Source organism: Marmota flaviventris, chromosome 15 (assembly GCF_047511675.1).
Source record: "Marmota flaviventris isolate mMarFla1 chromosome 15, mMarFla1.hap1, whole genome shotgun sequence".
Classification (NCBI taxonomy): domain Eukaryota; kingdom Metazoa; phylum Chordata; class Mammalia; order Rodentia; family Sciuridae; genus Marmota; species Marmota flaviventris.
In genome coordinates this window covers 77388215-77413448 of record NC_092512.1, presented here as the reverse complement: position 1 = coordinate 77413448, position 25234 = coordinate 77388215, and positions in this window count along the sequence as shown.

Sequence of the window (25234 nt, the reverse complement as noted above, 5' to 3'; positions counted from 1 at the left end):
ACAATAAGTCTCTTGCAAACTGCATATAATTGCATCTTGTTTTAAATTCATTCTGGTGGCCTACATCTTTCAAATGGAGAGTTATGATAATTTACATCCAATGTTATTATAGAGAGATGTTTATTAATTCCTGTAATTTTATGTTTAATTTGGTGCCGTTAATCATTTTCTTAGCTACTCTTTAAATGAGATTTGTTCATTTGTGAGCTCTGGGTTTTTTTTTAAATTTCTTCTGTGTGGAGTATATCTTTAAGTATTTTCTATAACAAATAATTCTAAAAGATGGTAAAAATAAAGTTTATTAAAGCAAAACTGTGATGGGGAAATAGAATTAAGTTTAGAATGTTCAAAATGCCAACAGAGAGAAAGCAGAAGAGATATAGCCAGTGATGGTTGTAAAGGAGGAGTAGAAAATAAGGGGGAAAATGTAAAGGAGAGAATGAATGAGAGAATTTGTCTGTTGTGGGAGAAGAAAGAAGAGAAAGAAAAAGAAGAGAAATAAATGACAATAAAACAAAACAAAAATAAACCCCAAACCCTAGCTTTCAAAAGACAAGAAAAGGAAAAATAACTGAGAAATGAGAAAAAAGAAACAAAACAAACAAACAATATATATATATATTTACACATTTATGAACCAATCAGCACAGCAAGAGAGGAAGAGGAGGAGAAGGAAGGGAGGAGGGGAGGAGGAGGAGGAGGGGGAATAGGAGGGGGTCAGAAGGAAGAGGAGGAGGGGGAGAAGGAAGAGGAGAAGGGGGAGGGGGAGGAAGAGGGGGAAGAAGGAGGAAGAGGGGGAGGAGAAGGAGGGGGAGAGGAGGAGGAGGGGGAGGAGAGGAGGGGGAAGAGAAGGAAGGGGAGGGAGGAGGAGGAGAGGAGGGGGAAGAGAAGGAAGGGGAGGGAGGAGGAGGGGAGGGGGAGGGGAAGAGGAGAGGAGAGAAGGAGGAGGAGGAGAGGGAGAATGGGGAGGGGGTAGAGGAGGGGGGAGGAAGAAGGAGGGGGGGGAGGAGGAGAAGAAGGAGGGGGAGAGGAGAAGGAAGTGGGGAGGAGGAGGGGGATAAGAGAAGAAGGAGGAGGGACCGGGAAGAGGAGGAGGGGGAGAGGAGGAGGAAAGGGGGAGGAGGAGGGGGAGAGAGAAGGAGGAGGAGGGACTGGGAAGAGGAGGAGGGGGAGAGGAGGAGGAGGAGAGGAAAAGGAAGGGGGAGGGAGGAGAGGGGGAGGAAGAAGAAGGGGAGAAGGAGGGGGAGGAGGAGGGGGAGGAGGAGGAGAAGGGGGAGAGGAGGAGGGGGAGAGGGAGGAGGAGAAAATATTCTTAATAAAAAATGAAAGAATAGTCTCCAACAAGTTGGTCAAACAGTCAACAAAATGGATGGTCATTGCCCGTGCCCAACTGTCATTCTTTCTGTTTCTTCTTGGGCTATGTAGTAAGAAAGAGAGCAAGGGCTGGGGTTGTGTCTTTTTGTGTTGCTCACTGAGCTGCCAGCTGGAATGTCCTACAACTGAAGCTGGTTGACAAAGCTCTTAGCTTCCCTTCTCACCAGTTGAAGATAGATGAAATAGGAAGTATTGCTGATTGGACTTTTGTCCCCACAGACCAGATCAGTGCCTCTCAGGATGCTGCTGCTGCAGAGTTCTCTCAGGGGAATACTTATTGTGTGGAATGTGCTTGAGAGAGTCTAGATAAACATGCTCCTAGTGCCCAGCTGTTGCCGATCTTGGCTGGGAGTCTGGATCTCAGGAGCCTCCCAAGAATTCTACTTGTTAGACTATGGCACATACCTTCCATACACTGCTTCCCAAACACAGCCTGCCCAGGCTTAGTCCCTGAGTGCATTCACATCCCCTGCATCATCACATAAGCTACCAGACTCAAAGGAAAAGTGGGTTGAGTTCTGCTTCATTTTTCCAACTTGAATCCCCCTGGGAAGATCTTCTTTGTGCCTGTTTCACTCATATTCTCCTAGGTACACCCTAGGCCACACAGTAGGTGCTTGCTGGGACACTATGGCAGTGTTCCTTTTGATCTGGGCTCTTGCAGCAGTAAGCTAAACTGTAGTGTGACTTCCTCAAGATGGCTCCTACCTCAGTTTTCTGCTTGCCAGTTGAGAAATACAGTGCAAATTTCAAACACCACTTCACGGTGCCATCTCTGGATCAGCTAGGTTCTGCCTATATTTCTGATCTATAAGTTTTTCTGTGCCAAATGTGTCTGTTGTGTTTCTCTCTTATCCCTCTTCTCTGTGGTGAACAAATATCACCGCTGCTGCCCCTGCCAGCTTGGACCCAATGTACTCTTGTTCTTTTTTCATTGTTCATGAATTTTGAGTCTTTTAGACACTTTCACTCTCCAATATTGAATTTTAGTGAACTCCCTCTTTCACCCACTTTGCTGACAAGTAGCACTCCTGCTGCTTGAATTCTTAGCCATGGGGCAAGAGGAATTGCACCTTTCTCTAATCTTCCATCTCCAGTCTTCTTTATTTCCTTCATTTAAACAAGCAGAACACATTCAACATTTTTCTGTGCTTTGTATTTACAGGTTTCCATGAATTTTAAGTAAACATCAGCACTCTGTTGCCCTCCGTGTTATTTCAAAAGGAATTGTATAATTAGACAGTAATTTCCTGTTTTCTCTCCTGGTTTTTTTTTTTTTTTTTTTTTTGGCATCTATGGGAGATCCTGGAACATATGCCTCATAAATACAAAGGTAGAACTCTACTTCCTTTTTCCTATGGTTAATTTGTTTTTATAGAGAACCCCTTCACACATAAGGCATTTCCCATATGATCAACAGAGTGAGAGATACGCCCTACAGTGAATATTGTTGTAGACTTCCCAACGTGTAATATGGTTTCCTTCCTCTTGTTCTAAAAATCAGAGAAATTGTGGTGAAAAATTTTCTGGCATCCATATTGGTTGTATTTTACCCAGAAACTTTGAGGGTTAAGTGCAGCACTATTTTCCCAGTCTGACTCCCAGACATGTGATCACTTACTGTCACATCACGGGAGATGTAGGACAGAAAGAAACTAAAATAAAATACAGACCTTCAAGTTTTATAACAGAATATTTGGATCTTTCCAAATGCTCAATTAAAAATACAGGGAGCCTCATTGCTCACTTGTAGAAACAAAAATATCTTGATAGTCCTCACTTTTAATTCCTGGCTAAGGACTTGGTGCAGAATTTCATGGCTAAATCCAGTTGGTAATGGAAAAGGGGCAAAGAATGCAGATTGGATCAATGCAGCATAAATCCACTTAGCCCAGACTTGGTATCATGTAGAATCATCCTTGGAAACTCTATGGACACTAGACATCCTCTCATTAGAAAAATTAAACATATGGACATACTGATAACACATACATCCCAGATTAATTACTCCTGATTTAGATAGATTAAACTGTAGCATAATTTACACTGAATGACTGCTACTTCCATGATGATAAAATAAGAAAAAGGAAGCAGAGTCATACCTTGGTATTCATGAAGCATTGGTTCCAGAATCTCCTGCAGATGACAAAATACATGAATGCTCAAGTCCCTATATAAAATGATGTGGTATTTGCATATAACCTATGCTATCTTTTTGTATACTTTACATCATCTCTAGGTTACTTATAACACCTAATACAATGTAAGTACCATAATTTAAATACAGTAGTGTTTAGGGAATAGTGACAGAAAAAATTCTATACATGTTTAATGGTGTTGCAAACAAAAATTTTATTTTGATCTGTTGTTGTTTTGAGTCCTCAGGTGTGGAATCTACAATACAGAGGGCTGACTGATTTTAAAACTGAGTTTTAAAATACTACATACTTTAAAACAAAGTACATACTTTAAGCATTTCTACAAAACATCAATCATTTAGTCAACTCTTCCAACTCTTGAGTATCCACTGATCTGAACACAAGTACAACAGAAATGATTAATGCACCGTGCCTGCTTGGCTCAGGGGTTAGGGAGGCACATGAACTTCAATTATGAAGAAACTTGCAGTGTAGAGACTCACGTGAAGTACAGAGAAGGTAACACTCCAGTTTTTTAGATAGATCTAGTAGTGAACTGTCACTCATGTCCCATGTGGGTGAGAGAATAGATTCCTGTGGGAGAGATGGTCTGGCTGCAAAATAAAAGCTATGAATGTAGAACCACAAATAGACATGAAAAACCAGAAATATGTTTTACAGAGCCGCTGCAGTGATGGCTTAAGCCAACCAGAGGGGCAGGAGTCTAATAAAGATGGAGCCCTCCTTGCTTTACTTATAACAGTATAGCTCAAAGGGGATTGGAAGGTGTAAGGTTTCAGTGTGGGAGGAGTCATTTCTTGGTGCTTGCTTCTTCACAAAGAACAGGATATTGAGGAGTGGGGGAGAGGTAAGTAGGCTCTTTGGCTCTTAGCCAGGCACTTCTATTTCCGGTGCTGTGCTAGAACTTGAGCAGTGAGCTAGGTAGGATGCCACGTGAACCAGGAATTCTCAAACCACTGAGCTCTTATTGGGAGTTCCTGATACCAGGTTTTCTTGCCTAATGGCCCCAAGATTGCTTTAGTTCATGCTCGGTTCATAGATGGATCCCCCCAGTGAGCACTTTTTGCTTATAACTTGGAGCTGTTCATCCCTTCTATTGTTCCCCATGCAGTTTGCTCAGATGATTCATAAGCACCATCTGTTTGAGCATCATTTAATGAGAGTTATGGGCTCCCTAATTCCAAGTGTTCCAGCTCACTATTCAACTCTTAAAAGGAGCATAATATAAGCTGGTAGAATAAGTAGTTGAATGAGGCAACCTAAGCCCAGTCTTTAATTCTGCTCCGATGTCATTTAAGTACAGCCTTTAGGTGATTAGTAGTTCTGAAAAGAGTCACAGAAAGCTCTTCCCATCTGTAAAAGAAACAGCTTTAAAGAAATAAACATAGATTTTTTTTGGTGATAGGGTGAATAAAAGCGGCCTGAGGATATCAGTTGTGTCTAATCTCTCAGTCCATTTTAGGTATCAGTTTATTTGGCTGTCCTGAACTTAGAACCATGAAGGGAACAATCAAATCATGGATTCAGGTCTCCCTGGCAGGACACTTACACAATACAACCCTTAAGAATACATAAGAAAAATGAACTCCATGGGAGAATAAAGCCAAAGGAGTGACATGAAGCAATGACACTAAGGAGTAATGTCTGAACTCTTTTAAAACAAAGAAACAACAACCAAAACAAAAAAAGCACCATCTTTTTATTAAAAAAACTTCATACCTGGAAAAGAAGAAACAGTAAACAATAAATTTGTTTCAGTCACTGGCCTGTTTGTGGCTAATATTGTTTTATAGAGAAAGCTTCCACACATCAACAACATATATTTTTATTTGCAGATATTTCAGTAAGTCTATAAAAGATAAAGTTTCCAAAACAAAATCATAATAAATGAAATGTTAATGTTGATTTTTAATGTCATCTAACATACAGCCATTATTCAAAATTGTCTAATTATCTCACAATTTATTCTTACTTTGTTTAAAAGAATCTCAATAAGCTACATATATTCCTATTGAATATTTTTTAATTCATAGATTCCTCCTTTTTTTTCCACTTTTGCAATTTATTTAACAAAACAAATTCACTTTGACTGACTGCACCTGTCTTTTAGTTACTGTAGAACAGTGTTGAAATCTAGAGATGGATTAGATTCAAGTTAGATTTTTTAGCAACACTACTTCTCAAATGTTGGGCTGTACTTCCAGATGCTCAGTCATTTTTCCTTTTGTGTTGTCAGTGATCCTTGATAAACATTGCCTAGATTTATCAATTCATTAGAAATATACTATTCAGTTGAGGTGGACTACAACCTTCCAAGTCGAAGATGGATGTAACTCTGAAGTAAAGTGAGGGAGTTCCAGCTTTCTCTTAATGAAATCTTTCCTGAATTATCCTTGTCCCCTGGAGTCTGCTAGAACATCTGCCTCATTCCCTGAAGTGATGTTAGCCTGGCTGGTTAATTTAAGAATGGATCCTTGTCTTTATGATTTAATATCTGAATCAAGAAAACAAAAGATACTGGGCTGGGGATGTGCCTCAAGTGGTAGCGCGCTCGCCTGGCATGCGTGCAGCACGGGTTCGATCCTCAGCACCACATACAAACAAAGATGTTGTGTCCGCCAAAAACTGGAAAATAAATATTTAGAAAAAAAAAGAAAACAAAAGATAGAAATGTGAAATTATTTGTAGTCCTATGTTTTATTAATACTTATGTACATATTTATGCATGTATATAAATACTTCTCATTGACATGTTTATATTTTTATTCTTTTGCTTTTTTAAAACCCTCTAGTATAAATTTAATACATTTTTGACTGGGGAATTGCATACCTAGTGCACAACTAAAAATAGATGACATAATATTCTCTTAGTTGACAAGTTTTCCTGTCTGGGAGCAATAAATATCCTTCTAGATAAAGTCTTGGAATAAATAAGACCATATGACATAATGATTAATTTACAACTTTGTAATATGAGAGCTGTTTGATCACTGTGAAAAAAAGAGAAAAATTGAATAATAAATTGATAATCACCTATATTTTTAGCACTGAGATTATTTTACATTTTTATTAGTTCATTTTAGTGATACATAATAATGGAGTTAATACTGGAATAATTGAACAAGCATAGAACAAAACTTGTTCCAATCAGTCCCTGGTAATTCCCCCTTCTCTCTTCCCTTCTTCCCCTACTTCCTTTTCTCTACTTTAATGATCTGACTTCTATGTATTTATAGGTTTTTAAAAATCAGGGCATATTAGATGTACATAAAGGTGAAATTTATTGTGAGATATATATACACATATATATATATACATGAAAGTTTGGTGAGATTCATTCCACTGTTCCTGCCTTTTTCATTCATTCTTTCACCCCCTCAATTCCTTATGGAGAGTCCTCAGAAAACTTGGAATGGAACCACAATTTGACCCAGCTATCCCATTCTTCAGTCTATAGCCAAAGAACTTAAAATCAGCGTACTATAGTAACACAGCCACATCAATGTTTATAGCAGCTCAATTCACAATAGCTAAACTGTGGAACCAACCTAGATGCCCTTCAATAGATGAATGGATGAAGAAACTATGGTATATGTACATAATGGAATATTAGTCAGCATTAAAAGAGAATAAAATTATGGCATTTGAAGGTAAATGGATGGAGTTGGAGGATATTATGCTAAGCAAAGTAGGTCAATCCTCCAAAACCAAAGGCCAAATGTTCTCTCTGATAAGTAGATGCCAATTCATAATGAGGGGACAATGAAAAATGGAGAAACTTTGGGCAAAAGAGAAGGAAGGGTGGGGAGGAGGTATGGGGGCAGGAAAGATGGTGGAATGAGATGGACACCATTACCCTAGGTACATGTATGACTGCACATATGGTGTGATGCTACATTGTGTACAAGCAGAGAAATGAAAAGTTGTGCTGCAGTTGTGTACAATGAATCAAAATGCATTCTGCTGTCATATGTACCTAATTAAAATAAATGAGTTAATTAATTTTTTAAAAAGCACCCTAAAAAAATAAAATCAATTTCTTTTTTCTACTCCACTGATTACTGATATCACTTCTATTCTCATGGAATCTGCCCGCCACCCCTAACTTTTTTCTTTCTTTCTTTTTTTATCCTTTTTCTTCTCCCACCCTTCCTTAATTTGGTATAGTTTCTATGTATGAGAGAAAATATTTAACCCCTAATTTTTTGAGTCTGGCTTATTTCACTTAGCATAGTGCACTCCAGTTACATTCATTTACCAGAAAATGCCATAATTTCAGTCTTCTTTATGGATGAATAAAACTCCATTTTGTGTAATACTGCATTGTTTTTTAATCCTTTCATCTGTTGACAGGCACCTGAGCTGGTTCCATAGCTTGGTTATTGATGTGACTGTATCACTATAATATGCTGATTTTAGGTCTTTTGGAAATATGCCAAGGAGTGGGATAGCTGAGTTATACAGTGCTTCTCTTCCTAGTTTTTTAAAAAACTCTGCTTTCCAGAGTGATTGCACTAATTCACACCAACCAACAATGTATGAGTGTAACTTTTCCTCCACATACTCACTCAAACTTATTATTATTTGTAATGATCATTTCCATTCTGACTGTAGTGAGATGAAATCTCAATGTAATTTTGATTTGCATTTTCCTGATTGCTAGAGATGTTGAATATCTTTTATTGTTTTTTAAATAAATGACAGCAGAATGCATTACAATTCTTATTACACGTATGCAGCACAATTTTTCATATCTCTGGTTGTATATAAAGTATGTTGACACCAATTTGTGTCTTCATACATGTACTTTGGATAGTGATGTCTATCACATTCCACCTTATTGGCCCTTTGTATTTCTTCTTTTGAGAAATGTCTCTTTAGTTATTTTGCCCTTTTGCTAATTAAGTTATTTGGATTTTTTGGTGTTAAGTTTTTTGAGTTCTCCATGTATTCTGGGTTTTAATTCCCTCTCTGAGGAGCAGGTGGTAAAGACCTTCTCCCATTTTCTTGTTTCACTCTCTTAATTGTTTCCTTTGCTATGCAGAAGTTTTTAAATCCCATCCCACTTATTGTTTTTTTGTTTTATTTCTTGTGTTTTAGGAATCTTGTTAAGGAAGTTGATGTTTGTTCCTATATGTTGGAGTGTTGAGTTTACTTTTTCTTCTAGCAGTTGCTGAGTTTCTGTTCTAATTGCTAGGTCTTTGATTCACTTTGCATTGGCTTTTGTTGATTATTTTTGTTAATGGAATTGGTGCAAGAATTCAACAAAGATAAGATGATAAAGACAACAAATTTGAGATAAATATGTAACATTCGAGATGGGCTTATGCAAATTTTCAACTACTTAGGACTAACATGAATAATACTGACCAATACAGAAACTATAGACTGGATAGAAGTTAATTAGTCCATGTTATGGTTTAGCAGTGGTGTCCCCACAAAGCTCAAGTGTGAGACAATGCAAGAAGGTTCAGAGGAGAAATGATTGGGTTATGGGAGTCTTGACCTAATCAGTGAATTGCTCCCTAATGGGATTAACTGGAGGCAGGTGGGTGTGGCTGGAGGAAGTGGTTCATTGGGGGCATGTCTATGGGGTATATATTTTATATCTTGAGATATATATCTTGGAGATTTTCTCTCTGCTTCCTGATCACTGTGATGTGAGCTGCTTCCTCTGCCACACTCTTTTACCATGATGTTCAGCCTCACCTTGAGCCCAGAGGGATGGAGCCAACCTTCTATGAACTAAGACCTCTGAAACCATGAGCCCTCAGATAAACTCTTCTTCCTCTATAGTTGTTCTGGTCAGATCCTTTAGTCACAGCAGCTAAAAAAGCTGACTAAAACAGCCTATATAAGAAAAAAGAAGTAAAAAATTTAAGTTGAGAGGATGTTACAGAATCCCAGCAACTTGGTAGGCTGAGGCAGGATGATGTCCAATTGGAGGCCAGCCTGGGCAACTTAGCCAGACTCTTTCTCAAAACAAAAAATAAAAAGGAATGGGGATATAGCTCAGTGGTAAACTGTGCCTGGGTTCAATCACCAGATTTTTTTAAAAAAAATCCAAAAATAAAAAAGGGAAATGTCTTACATCAGAAAAAGTATGAAACCAGTGAGCCATATAAAAATAATCATGCAACATAGCAGCTGGAAGAAAGCTTACAGGAACTAGTGGGAGATTGCTGATGTGTTATTGAACAATTTACCCAGGGATAAAGATTATACTGCTCTGTACAGGAAGTTTGCAAATTTCTGCACATTTTACTGTGGAAAATCTAATGTTAACTTTTTAAAAGTCTAATAATATTTTATTAGCTAAAAAGTTATCTATTTTTATCTTTAGTTGAATTTTTGGAGGAATTGTATTTAAAATTTAAATACTCTTCAGAGTTTGTGTGCCTATGCTACATTTTTAAAAAATGTATAGCTTCTGTAATTGCACTTTTCTTAAGGAGTATAAGAAATGCTCAGTTGTGATATATTGTTTTTTTGTGATATATTGTTAAAACTCTTCTACCTCTAGTTTATGTACTCATCTAACTATACTCCTCATTTCATAAACAAGAGGGCTTTTGATGGGCAAGGTATTGTGCTATTGAACTAATGACTTGATTGCAGCCAGACCCTACTGAGCTATACCAAGACTCTATATCAAGCTATACCAAGAGTTTATAGACCACCCATTGTATTCCTGAATCCTTAATGGAGCTTCCACATGGAGACACACTCACCCTAATAGATATACCTGTCTCCCCCACCGCCCTGCCACACACACACACACACACACACACACACACACACACACACACACACACAGTGGTCCAGTGAGGAACAGCAACCATAATCTCTGGATAAAGGTTATGGAAAGCAGCTTCAGACTTTGTCCCCAGTGACCTTTACTTCCTGATATTCACATTCCTGTGTAATCCCCTCCATTTGAATGTGGGCTAAACCTAGTTATGCACCTCTATCAATAGAAAATAAAAATGTGACATGATTTTCATCCCAGGACTAGTTTGGAAAAATTTGTGATTACTGTCCTGCTAGCAGATTTTAATACCTTCTCCACTTAAATACTGAAGAAGCAAGCTTGTACATTGGAAGAGTCCATATAACAAGGAACTGAAAGCAAACCCTGGCTAATAGCTAGTGAGAATGAATAGCCTCCAGGAACTGAGTCCTGTGAACAACCACATAAGCTTGGAAGTAAACGCTTTTCCAGTTGAACTTTGATGAGACAGCAGACTTTGAATTGAGGACTTGATTGTAGCCAGACTCTACTGAGCTATACCTAGACTCCTGACCCACTGAAACTATATGGTAATAAATGTATGCTATTTTAAGCTGCTAAATTTTGTGGTCATTTGACATGCAACATTAGTTAACTGCTACAGGGCTAAAGAACTTCATCCATATTAGCTTGGACCTTGTTCTTGGCAACTTCTCCAAACTCTGGCAACTGCAAGTAGAAGCAGAGCATGCAATTATTAAGAAAAAAACCCCAGTGCTTGAGAAATTATATGTCATAATACATGTGTGTGATTTGTAATGATATTTTCAAAAATCAACTGTTTTCTAAAAGTAGAAATTGCAGGTTAAAGTTTAAAACTATGCCCTCTGCTGTTATGAATTCTTTGTCAGAAGTTGTTAAGAGGTTAAGAAAAAAAGTGATAGAAATGTACCAACTGGAGTACACAGCCTCAAGATACAATTAATTGGTGTTTAACGGTAATCTTTCTTTTTCCCTTCTAGCAATTCTTCATAAGTTAAAAAAGTAAAGAAAGGAAGAAAGTTTAGAAAAATAGTCAACTGCTTTGGGATGCTTTAGGAAAATGTTTTTCTTTTCCTACCTCTGCAAGCTCTTTAATAAACCTTGTAATTTTTTAATTACAATTTGGATTTTAATAATGAAATAACACATTTTCCTACTGGACTTCCAAAAAAGGACAAACTTTGAAAATGTATTTAATTATTTATTTCTCTACATTTCTATATATGTCAATAAATTTTTGTATGATTAAGTGCTTTACACATCTACCTATTTACTGGAGATATTTGATCTCCTTTACAGTATTTAAACACATATTGTAGAGGACATATATATGGTGGACCTAAAGTAATTAGTGGATATCTGTTTGTATTAGTCAATTAAAATTAAATTTAGATACAAATTTTCTGACACCCAAGCAAAATGGTGTTCACCTTCACTTCTTAGGAACTCCTTAAGGACAAGGAGTGTGTTTTATTCATTATTTCTTCCAGTATGTGGTCCAGCCTGGCACCTAGCTGATATTTATTAAAGAACATGAAGGAAATGCATGTCTCACTTCCCTTTTTAGAACTGTGTTACTATCTCAAAGCTTTGACTTCTCTTAAGCTTTTAAAAATTCAACAGATTAGATAAACTTCAATCACTTAGACATGAAAAATCAAGGGTGAGTTGGAAGTTATACAAAACTTAAAGAAACTTCTAGATACTCAACAGACCTAAATTATGACTTTAAGGTCATGGACATTATATTCTTGTCTGATTCCCTAGTCTTTCTTATAAGCCACCATATAGTTTTCCAGTTTTTAGAAATTTAGGAATGTGCTAAAGAATTTTATCAGTACTTTTAAAGCACATTCCTTTTATTTAAAAGTATGAATATAACTGTTTTGTGGAATTCTGAAAAACAAACTGTATTCAGAGAATAATAATAATAATAACAATAAAGTAATAATAATAATAAGTGTATATATTAATTACATATTATTATATTATTTAACATATATTATATAATATACCAAATTAGCGAATTTGAATTTAATGTGTTGGCCTTAAACTTTGAAAGTTTTTGAGCATAGAACTGCAAGGATCAAAATTATCTGAATTTAGGTATAAAAGTAGGTATTTATTCAAGTGCCCATGAAATAACTCGAGGCATGCACGTGTGCATGTGTGTGCATGTGCATGTGTATAGAAAACTCAACATTGTACATGAATACATTTTGTTTTGCTTTCTAAAATGTCTTCATAGGCCAAAGAGAATAATGAAGACCTTTAGAAACCTGGCTTAGCAGAAGTGTTGTGTTCTTGGAACCTAACATTTTTTTTCTAAGAAAGAAGTCCAATGTATTCCCTGGAAAACACAAACTACAATGCTATATTTCTATATTTTATTCAACTATAATTCATGAATGTTACCACAGTTCAGCCCTTAACTTTGCAACACTATGTGTCTTGGCCAACAATTTGGGGGCATTGAATAAGTTTGAATTTTGTATAATAAAAATATTCTTTAGGTTAAAAAAAATAAAAGAAACTTCTACTGCAGCCTCATGTTATTATCAGATAGTTGATGTCAGGTTTGCTTTGGGAAGTAACACTCGTCTTCATGATCTCCCCAGTCAGTAACATATGTTTTAAACTCAGCAACATGGTACCTGAGCCTGTGTTTAAAGGTAAAGAACATTTAACCCATTACAAATACAAACCTTTAAGATGGGGATATTTAAAATCACAAGGAATATAATTTGTTAAGCTTCATATATGTACCAGGCACAGAAACAAAAGGTTTATACAAAGTTATTTATTTAACCCTCACAACACACTTGAAAGGTAAATATTTTTATATCTCTTTTAAATCTATTTTAAAGATGAGTAAATTGAAGTAAAAACATCTAATAAAAAATGAATGCAAACCTGTTTCAATGCAAACCTTCTTTAAAGTCAAAACCAGTTACACCATTTCTTTGACTAAAGAAGGCCATTGATCACAGAAAATTTGATATGCAAATTTAAAACAAACAAGCAAAACATGCCTTTGAGTTGATTCTTTGTTATTATGGTTAAGATTGTCAAGTCTTAGCCTGGTTTCTCTTTCAGTTGGATTGTTTGCTTTTTAATTGATTCTGTAGATATCCCTATCATTTATTATTTAATTGTTAAATAATGCATTAAATAGAAATATAAATACCAAAAGAAAATTCAGTTGATAGTGAAATTAATTGTATCAGCATTTAGGGAAAAAATAATCAAAACTTTAAGTATCTACACAAATAATGTTATTAATTGATAAAAATATACATTTAATCTTAGAATTAAATAACTTTCTCCTATAGAATTACACGAAATATTCAATGTCTAAACTTTCTTCACCTTCAAAATGTATAGATCCTATTGAATCAATTCTGACCATTGGCAGTTAGATACAGCATCACTCTAATGTATTGATTTTCATGACTGTCAGTCATCATCTTGGCCTATTTGACACTATTAAAGTTGTCAATATAATATCCAATAGCATATTGCTCATTGCCAGGGTTTTTATCCACAATGCTTACATTGTTGGCTGCTTAGTTCCATTTATAGGGCTATGTATATTAACTTTGGATTAATAGAGAAAGGTATTTGAATTCAACAACTGCCAATATGTGAATTTGAGCAGTCAGGATAGTTTGAAGGCAGGCTTTAGCATTTGATGGCACAAACATTCCAATATTTTACACTAGCAAGGGTTTATTTCTTCCTCCAGTTGCACGGCCATCCCATGTCTGCCACTGTGGCTTTATCCATCCTGGGTGATTGAGAAGGTACCTCAGGGTTTGTAACATCTAAACCAAGACTGAAGGTGAAGTGAGAAGAATGCGGTTCGGATGGGAGAAAAATGTTTCAGGCAGAAAAGTAATGTAAATCAAGTTCTGGCAGTTAGAGTTTGGAACTCAGGAGAACTAGGTTTTCAAGGCTATAGAGCTCAAGAGGCTACATGTTGAGTTCTTGATTTGCCAAATGTTTCTGTGCCCTCACCAAATTTACCTAAAAGCTCTGAAATTCAGTTTTCATATTAAGTGGAGAGACTGATAATAACATTTTTGTATTAGATGGCACTACAGTTTGATGTTTAGTGACTCCCAAAGCCTCATGTGTTTAAGGTTTGGTCCCCAGCCTCAGGCTCTAATGTGAAGTAGCAGAACCTTTAAGATGTGGGGCCAACTAGGAGAAAGTTAGGTCACTGAGGGTGTGTCTTTCTAGGGGAGATGGAAACCCTGGCCCCTTCTTGTCTCTCTCTGTTTCCCTCCAGCTGCCAAGAAGTGAGCAGTCTCTGCCATGTGCTCCCACCATGGTGTGCTGTCTTGCTACAGGTTCAAATGCAACAGAGCCAACTAACCATGGCCTAAAATCCCTGAAACCATGAACCTAAGTAAATCTTTCATCCTTATTGTTATTGCTCTCAGATATTTTTTTTCACAGTGACAAATATCTAATGATCAACAAAGATAATGTATATGAAAATTTCTAACACATTGCCTGGTACATCTTAATAATTTGTGTACATTTTCCTTTTGAAGATGTTGAAATCATGTGGTCTATCCAAGATAAACATAATGGAAATTCTGTGAGAACCTCTCAACAAGAAGAGGAGGTAAGTATGGGAGCTATACAGACTTAATGTTTCTAAAAACAATTGCAAATCAAATTATTTTCCTTCCCTTAATTTAACATTTTATTATTTTAAACTTTTTAAGCAAGCTTCTTTCAGTGCATATATGCAAACCTATCTCTGGGTTCTTTGGGAATACTGAAGAAAGTTAAGACATATCTTCCTCAAGATTTATAAATCTTAAAGTGTTTGTAACCTAATAGGAGAAAGAATCTAAGCTGTGCTAAATTTGGTAGGCATCTATATGCTAAGTGGTCCCATCTATGCAGAGTTCCATAAGTGCAATGACTATGTACTTATAATTGTTCTTGTCTCACAAAGACACATCCAAAAAATATACACTAATAATTTTGTTTATTTAATAATTATTTGCATTGTAATGATAACTGACTTGGGCTAACTGATTGAAATTTGTTTGACTGATTGATTTAATTAAGTTATTATGATGTTGAAAACCCTCAATTAAATCAAATGGCTAATTTAATGATATTGTATTCTTGGGTTGACACAACCTTTCTTTAAAATAAAAGTAGAAGGAGGAGACAGAATGGAAAGTTTAAAATGTTGGGCATTTATACCAAATAAAAGTGTTTTTTTTTATTTCAGGAAAATATTGGTTATAATCTGCAGCTACAATGAATTACAACATATGATAAGGACAGACAATAAAGAGCTTTTCTCTCTTCTGTGTTCAGCTTCATGAAATAAAATAAGTCCATTCATTAAAATTATTTTAATATAACACTTATTGTTAGGTTGTTAATACAACACCTATTGTTAGTGTTGCAAAGCTATTTTTTTTTCAAAAGCCAATAGAAGAACATTTTTTAAAAAATATACATTTGAGGCACCTTTGTGCTAACACTAGACTTGGGATATTAAAAAGTGAGGAATGGGATTTATTTATAATTCTTCTAAATGAACTGGTATCAACTACAGAGTGATGTTCTGCACTTAGCAATTTAAAGCAGGAATTGGAGTAATAGTTTGCAATTTGCTCATAACTTATAAGGAATTTCACATTCTTGCCTCTAATCATAAATTTGAACAATTATGCATTTGTTTTTTCTCCCTCCTCTTTCACTTTTATGTATATATATAAAGGTCTCTGTGTTTGGAGAACTGACATAGGTGAGCTGCTTGAAACCCTGAGTTATCACTTAGAGAAGAGCCATAGGAAAGATCTGCTTGAGCTGCATCCCATAGTGGCACAAACAAGGAAGTCCCTGCAGTGTAGGGCATATTCATGGCTACTGGGTTGGCCTCAAGTCTTCCAATCCTTCCTGGATATAATGAGTGATACCTAACAAGCACTCAGGACTCTCCTTCACCCTTGCAGTTCTCCTAGGGCCAGTGGCTGAGTTTTCTCATGGTAGACATATAGGCCACGTGGTCCAAGTATATTTTCACCAGAGCATGTGAGTTACTGAGGACCTCTGTAATGTCTTTAGTGCCAAAATAAGTCCCAACACTCTTCCCTAGAGTAAAAGCTCAGGAATAGTAGGTATGTTTTAAATGTGACAAGAATATTTCTCATGGAATATGGATTAGTTCTACATGGGATGCTCTGTGAACCAGTATCCATAAAAAAATGTAATCTTATGCGATGGTTCATTTTATGTGTTAACTTGACTGAACCATAGGATGCCCAGATATTTTGTTAAACATTATTTTTGGATGTACCTCTGTGTGTGTTGTTGGTAGAGGGTAGCCATTGAATTGGTGGACCCATTAAAGCAAATGCTCCTCCCTACATGAGTGGCCATCATCCGATTCATTGATGGCCAGAATAGAACAAAAAGGTGGGGGAAAGTTGAATCTTTCTGCTTTACTGCTTGAGCTGAGACATCAGCTGTATTTTCCTGTCCTTGAACGGGGATTTATTTCATCAGCATTGCTGAATCTCAGGCCTTTGGGTAAATGCCGCAGTCTGGCTGGGCACAATTCACCAGCCACTTATCAAGCAGAAACGAACTTTATTTTTAGAACACACACTCCGAACCACACGAGTTCTTCAGGAATTCCCTCAGAGCCCAACTGCCACCACCGGCTTCCCACAATCCTCTCAACACCCCCCCCCACTCCTCCTGCTCTTGAGGCCGATTGGCTGGGTCGCATGGGCGGAGCTAAAAGAGTCCCCCAATGAGCAGCTCTGTGGTCTGAAAGGGCGGGGAAACAGCCCAATGAGCATCACCGCAGAGGAGCCAATCAGCTAGCAGCTGGAAGTTTGCTGGCAGCTGGAAGTTTGCTGGGGCCCCTTCAGCTGTGGCTCTCAACATCTCCCCCTCTCTGTTTAAACAACAAGCATGTGGCTTAGGGACCATGCCTGCCTTAGGTTGTCCAATACTACATATGGTTCTTACCCGTCATTGGATGAGCTGACCTCAAGGAGTCAGCCTCCTGTCTTAGGTTGGTACCATTGCAATTGGTTCTTACCCGTCATTGACTACCAGTCCAGCATACAGCCACACCTGTGGATAGGTCTTTGTACCGGGGGGGGGGGGGTGAGGTTCTTTGCTTCACCTCTGTTGGCCCCCAAATTTTAGCTGAACGACCATCACAAGCAGAAGGGAGGAGGATACACCAAGCCAATTGACCAATTGACGGCTCCTTTTGGAAAAATTGTACCACAAATGACACCATCAGCAAAAATACCCCAACACTACCATAAGTCGCTGCACCAACAGATAGTTCACAAGTCATACAAGTGAGTTCACAATGCATACAAGTCGCTGCACCAACAGATAGTTCACAATGCATACAAGTGAGTTCACAATGCATACAAGTGATACATAGTCCAGGCAAGTTCTGCAAGCAGTTCAGTGATAGCTATTGCAGAAGCTGTAGATTGGTTTTATCTTTGTCTTCACCGGCTCTGGGATGAAGATAGGAATTCTGGCAATAATGGCTAAAGAAAAAAATATGTAACATTCCAGCAGGCACTAAAAGAAAACAATTTTCTGAACAATTTACATTATCCTGAACAGAATTGTTAAATATAATGAAAAGGAAAGGTGAAAGTAAACAAACAGATCTGTTAACCTCCTTTTTTGTTCACATATTAAAACAATCCTCAACATCTGTTTACCCAATTTAAATTAAACCATTTAAATCACGTGAATAAAAAAAAATATTTGGATCCATTTTTTCATGAGCGCTCATCATATATGATATATGGACATATGTACATACAAACATACAACACAAAACACAAGTGTGCACTCATAATAAAATACATAGAACACATAACATAATAGTAAAGGCCTTATAACTTTTTACAGGTGAAATCTCCATTGCAATGTTTAAAAACTCTATAGTCAAAAAATAGAACTGATCAGCAAAACATAACCTAGGTCTGTATGAGCTCAAAAAACAAAATAGAACTTCATGATGTGGGAAAGGGCAATAATAAAATAGATATTAAAAAAAGCATCCTGGTTCTGTCACAGATGTAAGGATAGCCAAACTGGAGTTTTGGATATCAGCTGTTATGGATTTGAGCCAAATCATCTTCTTTTTGGCCTGTAGAAATCACTTTAGTTAATCTTTCTGGAATCCAAATTGGCTGCTGTTCTCCCTGTGGAAACACACAAACAGACCCCCGACTCCAGACAATTACTGGGTCAGGACCTTTCCATTGTCCTGTTAGAATATCCTTCCAAAGTACCTTGGGCTTATGTACATTTTTTTGGACACATATGCCTTTCCGCAGCACTAAGCCCTGATGAATCCAAATTTAAAAAGTTTAGAGTAAAAAGGGTTATTTTAAGTTTATCTTTGGGGAATATATACCCCTTCCCAATTCCCTCTTTTTGCTTTAATAAGTACATTTTAATAGTTTGATGAGCTCTTTCAACTATGCCTTGTCCCTGTGGATTGTATGGGATTCCTGTTATATGAGTAATGCCAGTTTTCCTGGGTCTCCAGCTTATAGATGGCAGATTGCGAGACTTCTTGGCCTCCATAATCATGTGAGCCAGTTTCTTAACTATCCTATGGGTTCCATTTCCTTAGTATATTCTAGAAAAGGATTTGTGTCCTCAAAGGAGTTGGAATCCTGCCACCACAGAATCACAGCCTCTACCCTATAACCCTCTGAGGAATAATGTATGGCATACAGGTAAACATAGAGTTTGTTGAAGTTAATAAAATCCTTGCCCTATAATGATATCAAATTAATATTACAGCCATCTTATCCAGATGTGCTATATGATACAGCTGCTATATGGGACAATACAAGAGTCATAAGTAGTATTGCAGAAGCTAAGAAAATTCTTGATAGTACTGATGTTGCTAATCAAATTCATTGGTAAATCAATCACAGTTTTCTCAGAGTGTCCTCTCTGGACTGGAATTATACTGAAGGAAATTTAGACTTGATTAATGATAGGTTAATTGTGGGTCTGAATTATTCGATAGATGTATATCATAGAGTCCAGACAGTGATAGATCTAGGAGAGGAAAAATTTAAGAAAGTTTGTACCGATATGATTGGATGATGCAGCTGCCTGTTTTAAATACCAACCCCTCAACATTTATTTAAAATGTTGGAATCTGTACATTTTGGTTGTTTATCTGATGAAACAGTATTGCAAAGTTAATATTGGCCATCCCACTACATGCAATTGCCTTGTGTTAGAAGGTCATGCTCAAGGGCAAATTTCAGGGAAAAAAGTTATGCAGGAGGACTCATTCTAGCAGGCATGGGCTTGGCCTGAGCAATTTTGCTGAAGTGAGAGTTTTTTTTCCATACTGCATTGACCCTTGTCAAGAAGTTACATCTATTGATGTATTGTGCTGTGGCCATGGGTTCAAGGCAAGTTTCAAATGGAAAGTACCAGATTGTCATCATGGTTTATTGATTAAAGTGAGTCCCAGTGGCACTCCCCAGAGGTTCTGCTGTAGGGGCTGATTGCATAGCAAGAATATGCCTGTGATCAGCAGGGAATACAAAATTCTCCCTGACACTCTATTTGGGGCTCCCTGATCCCAGGTGTTTTGTGTGTCAGGGCTTCATTTCTGAAAGAGGAAGCATGCCTTGGTACAATCCTTCAGAAAATAAGGCACCTGTGCTCACTTCTCCCTGCGCTCCAGGCCCCTTGTGGAGGAGATGCCTCTGGCTGGGATGCTTCGGTGCCATTGCTATATTGGATTCTTCTCCTACAATAAACTGAAACTTTGTAAGCATGGGCATATTAGGTCCTGTGAATCTTCTTTAGCAATCAAATCCTAGTCTAACTGCACCTTAGTGTGGTTTCATGCCTAACCTGTGGGAAATGACTAAAGGAACTATATACCCTTCTGTAATAGGAAAAGAAGCCAAAATGATTTAAATAAACAGCAGCCAATATAATTAAGCTACATTGAGTACCCAACAAAATCAAAATTTTCCAAGACAAATGTAAACACTAGTAAAATTTTCAAAGACCAGCACTAAAAACCTTCTAAATTCTATTGATAGATATTGGTTCATCACCAGTCCTTAATAGCAATAGTGAGCAATTACTGAGTACTTACCAGGCAATAGGCCCAGCACCTATTTGTTCATTCATTCATCCCTTTATTCATTATTTTACAAGTGTCTGTTGAGCATCTGCTTGATGGCAGGTAATGTTTTAAATGCTGGGATATATCTGAGGTTTTCTTCTCAGTCACATACTCATTTTATAGATAATAAAACTGGGCCTTATTGAAATTAATGTAGGTTAGATTGATGTTGTAGAACAACTATATGAATCTAGTCTTACTTCTGATTCTTGATAGTTTTTCAAAACTATGCTTAATCTTCGTGAGCCACAGTGTCCTCCCATGCAAAGTAGGTACGACATTGTTCCTCCTACCTATCTCCTAAGGGAATTAGCTAAGGATCCAATAAGATAATGCAGATGAAAATGCTTCGCAAGCTGTGAAATTCTATAAAGGCATTACAATCACATGGTGAGAAGTATATTTGCAACACAGAATAAGTAATATATTTCTGAATTTGTATCTCATTTGCTTTTCCTCTTTAGTCGTGTTCAGCTTTGTGTTGCTGTGACTGAAATACCTGATAAGGACAACTGAGAAGAAGGAAAGTTTATTTTTAAATAAAACTCTCAGTTTTAGAGTTTTAGTCTATGGTCTGACAAGTGCATTTCTCTGGTCCCAGGGTGAGGCAGAACATCATGACAGAAAGTAATGGAAGAAGGAAGCTATTCACCCTATTCAGCCAGAAAGCAGAGGGAGAGGGGAGACATGGTCCACAGGGTCAATGAACCATTCCAGGACCTGACCCTAATGATACACTCCCTTCATCCATGCTCCACCTGCCTATAGTTACCAATCAGTCCATTCAGACCAGGGTGGACTGATTAGGTTGCTGTTCTTACAATCCAATCATTTCCCCTCTGAACATTCCTGCATTAACACAGGAGCTTTGGGGGGAACACCTCATAGCCAAGCATCATAGCAGCCAATTGAATGAAATGCCATAAAGATGACTTTTTTGTAAAGAGTAGTTTCAAGCCCCCTAGCAAAAGTCTTCATTACTTCATGGCAGATGGTAGCCCTAGAGCCACGTCAAGGCAGATTTTCACCCAACACAGAAAAAGAAACCTCTTGAATCAGACTTTGCTCATTACCCGACAGTTTGATTTTGCATTTTTGGCTTTAAAAATTATGAGTCATGGTGAATAAGTTTTAACCAGTACAAATCTACCCAAAGGCAGAAACATGGATTTAATGATCTTTTGAATCCCACCTCCCAGACTTGAAACTTTATTTTTGGTAAATGTTTTCTGAATTAATCATAGCAGAACATCTAATAGAATTAAAAATGAATTTCAAAAAAATGTAAAATAGGTATGCCTGCATTTTAGGAACGAAAAAGTTTTCATTGATAATGTTTCTCTAACATAGTGTCTTGAATTTAGGAAAAAAATGGCAAACGATGCTTTCTTTTTAAATTTAAAATAAGATTTACAAGTTACAGAGAAGCTTAAAGCCTGTAAAATAGCAATTACTATGTAATTAAAAGTGAGATGGCGTCTGGCCATAAATGTCATGGAAAAGATTGCTACTCTGATGGACTGTTCTTAGGAACCATCATTAAACACAGGAAATGGGTAAACAGCCTTGAGTTATAGAAGATCCTCTCCTCAGGACACCACTTAATTAAAGAGGCAGAATGTATTGTTTCTAAAATATTTTAGGCTTTTGCATAAAGTTTCAGAAATCTTGGCAGAGGGGGAAAAAAAAGAACAAATTATCTGGAAGAGAGTTAATCACACATTCATAACATTGAAGTTTCATTTTTATTTGCAGTTGATTTTTTCCAAACTCTTGCTACCAGTGAGCATAATGGAAGGGGATACTCTCTCTGTGCACCTCATAGGAATTCAAACACAATAACAGGTATTACTGCTCTAGGGTTGTTAAAGGTTGAGATTTCCCCCTCCCCAAAGATAGCTTGAAGTCCTAATCCCCAATACTTCAGAATGTGGCCTTATTTAGAAATTGGGTCTATATTATAGAGGTAACTGGATTAAAATGAAGTCATTTGGTTCATTAGGGTCCTGTTTCAAATATGCCTGTGTCCCAAAGAAAGGGCCATTTTAGACAGACAGGTACATCGGGGAGAGCATGTGAACATGTTGTGAAGAGGCACTGGGTTGCCATGTGGAGACTGGAGTGATGCTGTCACAGGCCAATGAACTTCTGAGGCAAAGAAGGACCCGACCTGTCCCCTGCATGGTTCAAAAGAACACTACCCAGCTGACATTCGAACCCCCAGAAGCAAGAAACAACAAAATTCTATTGAAGACACAAAATTTATGGTACTTTTGCTTTAGGACAGCTCTAACAAACTAATATAAGACTCTTTCTAAATAAATCAATTTAGTGTAGTCATTAAATGGATGAGCTTCAAACTCATCCATTCATCCATTCATTCATTCATTGAATATTTTCTGACTACCCTGCCTTGGGCACTTAGTATATGGATATAATGAAGAGTTCACTTTTCAGAGTTCACTTCCAATAACACATGCAATAGGCAAGAGACCATATATGAAGTTAGTTCAGAGCTACTAAGTGCTACAAAGAAACAAAAGTAGGACTATAATTAAAGAGCTATTATTGGGTGTTTTAGAAGGTGTTATGAAATGCATCTCTGAAAAGGTGACATTTGAGCTGGGTGTAGTGGTGCATGTAATGCCAGCTATTCAGGATGTTGAGGCAGAAGGATAGCAAGATCAAGGCCAGCCTGGGCAACTTAGTGAACCTGTCTCAAGATAAAATAAAAAGAGCTGGGAATATATAGCTCAGCTCAGTGGTAAACCCCTTGTCTGGCATGTAGGAGGCTCTGGGTTCAATTCCAAGTACTGCCCCTGCCCCCAAGTGACATTTGAGCAAATAGTAAAAAGGGATACCTGGAAAAAGAGGATTCTGGATAAAAGGATCCTATAAATAAAGTCTGGGAAGCAGGAATATCCCTTCTCTATTCCCAGAATAGAAAGAAGTGTCTGACAGGAGAGTCCAGAATTCAGGGGAAAGATTGGAGATGGTGTTTAATGACTTGTTTGGACCAAGTGAGTTATGATGAAGAATCTTTATCTTAGTCTATGGATCAAAGAAAATTATCAGAGTATTTTAAGCTCAGGATCAATAGGATATGTTCACATTTAAAAAAAATTCTGGCTGCAGTGTAAAAATATACCAGGGTGGGGAGCAGAAAGGCAAGGAAAAGCTGCAGTTTAGTTAAAAGGAAATTGGATTAGTGGGGAGGAGGTGGAGAGCAGTGGTCAATTTAGGATGTAAGAGTTTGGATGTGGGACTGGCTGATAAATTCAGCTTATCTGGTGAGGGTGAAGAAAAGGAGGCACCAAAGATGATTCATTACTTTCTGACATGCAATTCCGGGATGATGACATTAAATGAGATGAGGAGGGTTAGGGTTGGTGGCAGAGAGAGAAACTGCAGTCAAGAGTTTCATTTACAATGAAACCTATCGGGGAAACTGTCAGTTAGGCATTTGTACGGAATGGTGGAATAAGCATTTGTTAGAAGGATTAGGTAGAGGGGGGTGAAGGGAGGGGAGAAGTGTGGGGGTAGGAAGGATAATAGAATGAATCTGACATTATCACCCCATGAACATATATGACTTCATGACTGGTGGGATTCTATGTCATGTACAATCAGAAGAATGAGAAATTATACTTCATTTATGTAGGCGTCAAAATGCATTCTACTGCCATGCATAACTAATTAGAACAAATAAAAAATATTTTAAAAGAGAATTGCATAGGATAAAATATCACTCTGAGAAGGACCAACAGATCAGTGGTATTTAGACATAGACCTAGATGGAATTAGGAGAGACTAAATAAAGAAGACAGCAAAGAAAGAGAAGAGCGTTGATTCCTATATCCTGGGCCATGCCACCACGCAGAGATAAGCAAAGAAGGAGTCAGTAACAGGGTGTATACTGAGTTTGGAGATTTAGCTGCTAATAAAGGAAAAGAGAGGACCATGACAAAGCAATATCAAACAATAGGGTTTACTGGTAGCACTTGGACAGAGTTGCATGACAGGGGATGTCCCCTCAGCAAGAGACCTTCCAGAGACAGTGGTTTAGGGCATGACACTGAGAAAGGAGAGGGTGTCAGAGAGGAGACTTACAGGACTAGGTGATGTTTCTATAGGACTAGGCCCATTTATATACTACAACAGCAAGATGGGGACACCATGTCACAGAGCTCGGAAGGGTAGCAGAGGCATTTTTGTTGTTTTTGTGGTATCGGGGATTGAACCCATGGGCACTCTACCACCGAACTACATCCCCCAGGTCTTTTGTTTTATTTTGAGATTGGGTCTTGCTCATTTGCTCAGGCTGACCTTGAACTTGCAACGGTCCTGCCTCAACCTCCCAAATAGCTGGCATTACAGGTAAGTGCCACTGCACCAGGTACCTTAGGTGTTCTACAACCATAGGGTTTGTCTTATCTACAGATAGTACAGTTCCACAGGCTATGCCAAGCAGGCAGGCTCTAAATGATTAAAATATTTAGACGTATTTGGGTAATTGGATGTGTAAGAATTTGAACTTGGCATCTCATCTATTATGAAGAGGTAAAGAACATATGGTCCAACATACAGGGGAAATCATCTTTGGCCCATTTATATACCACAAGATGAGATAGAAAGGATCCAAGATCAAAGACAGGAGGAAAAAGCAAGTGAGTAACAGAGATATTGAGAGAGAAAGAGGGAGAGGGAGAGGAAGGGAGGGAGGGGAGACAG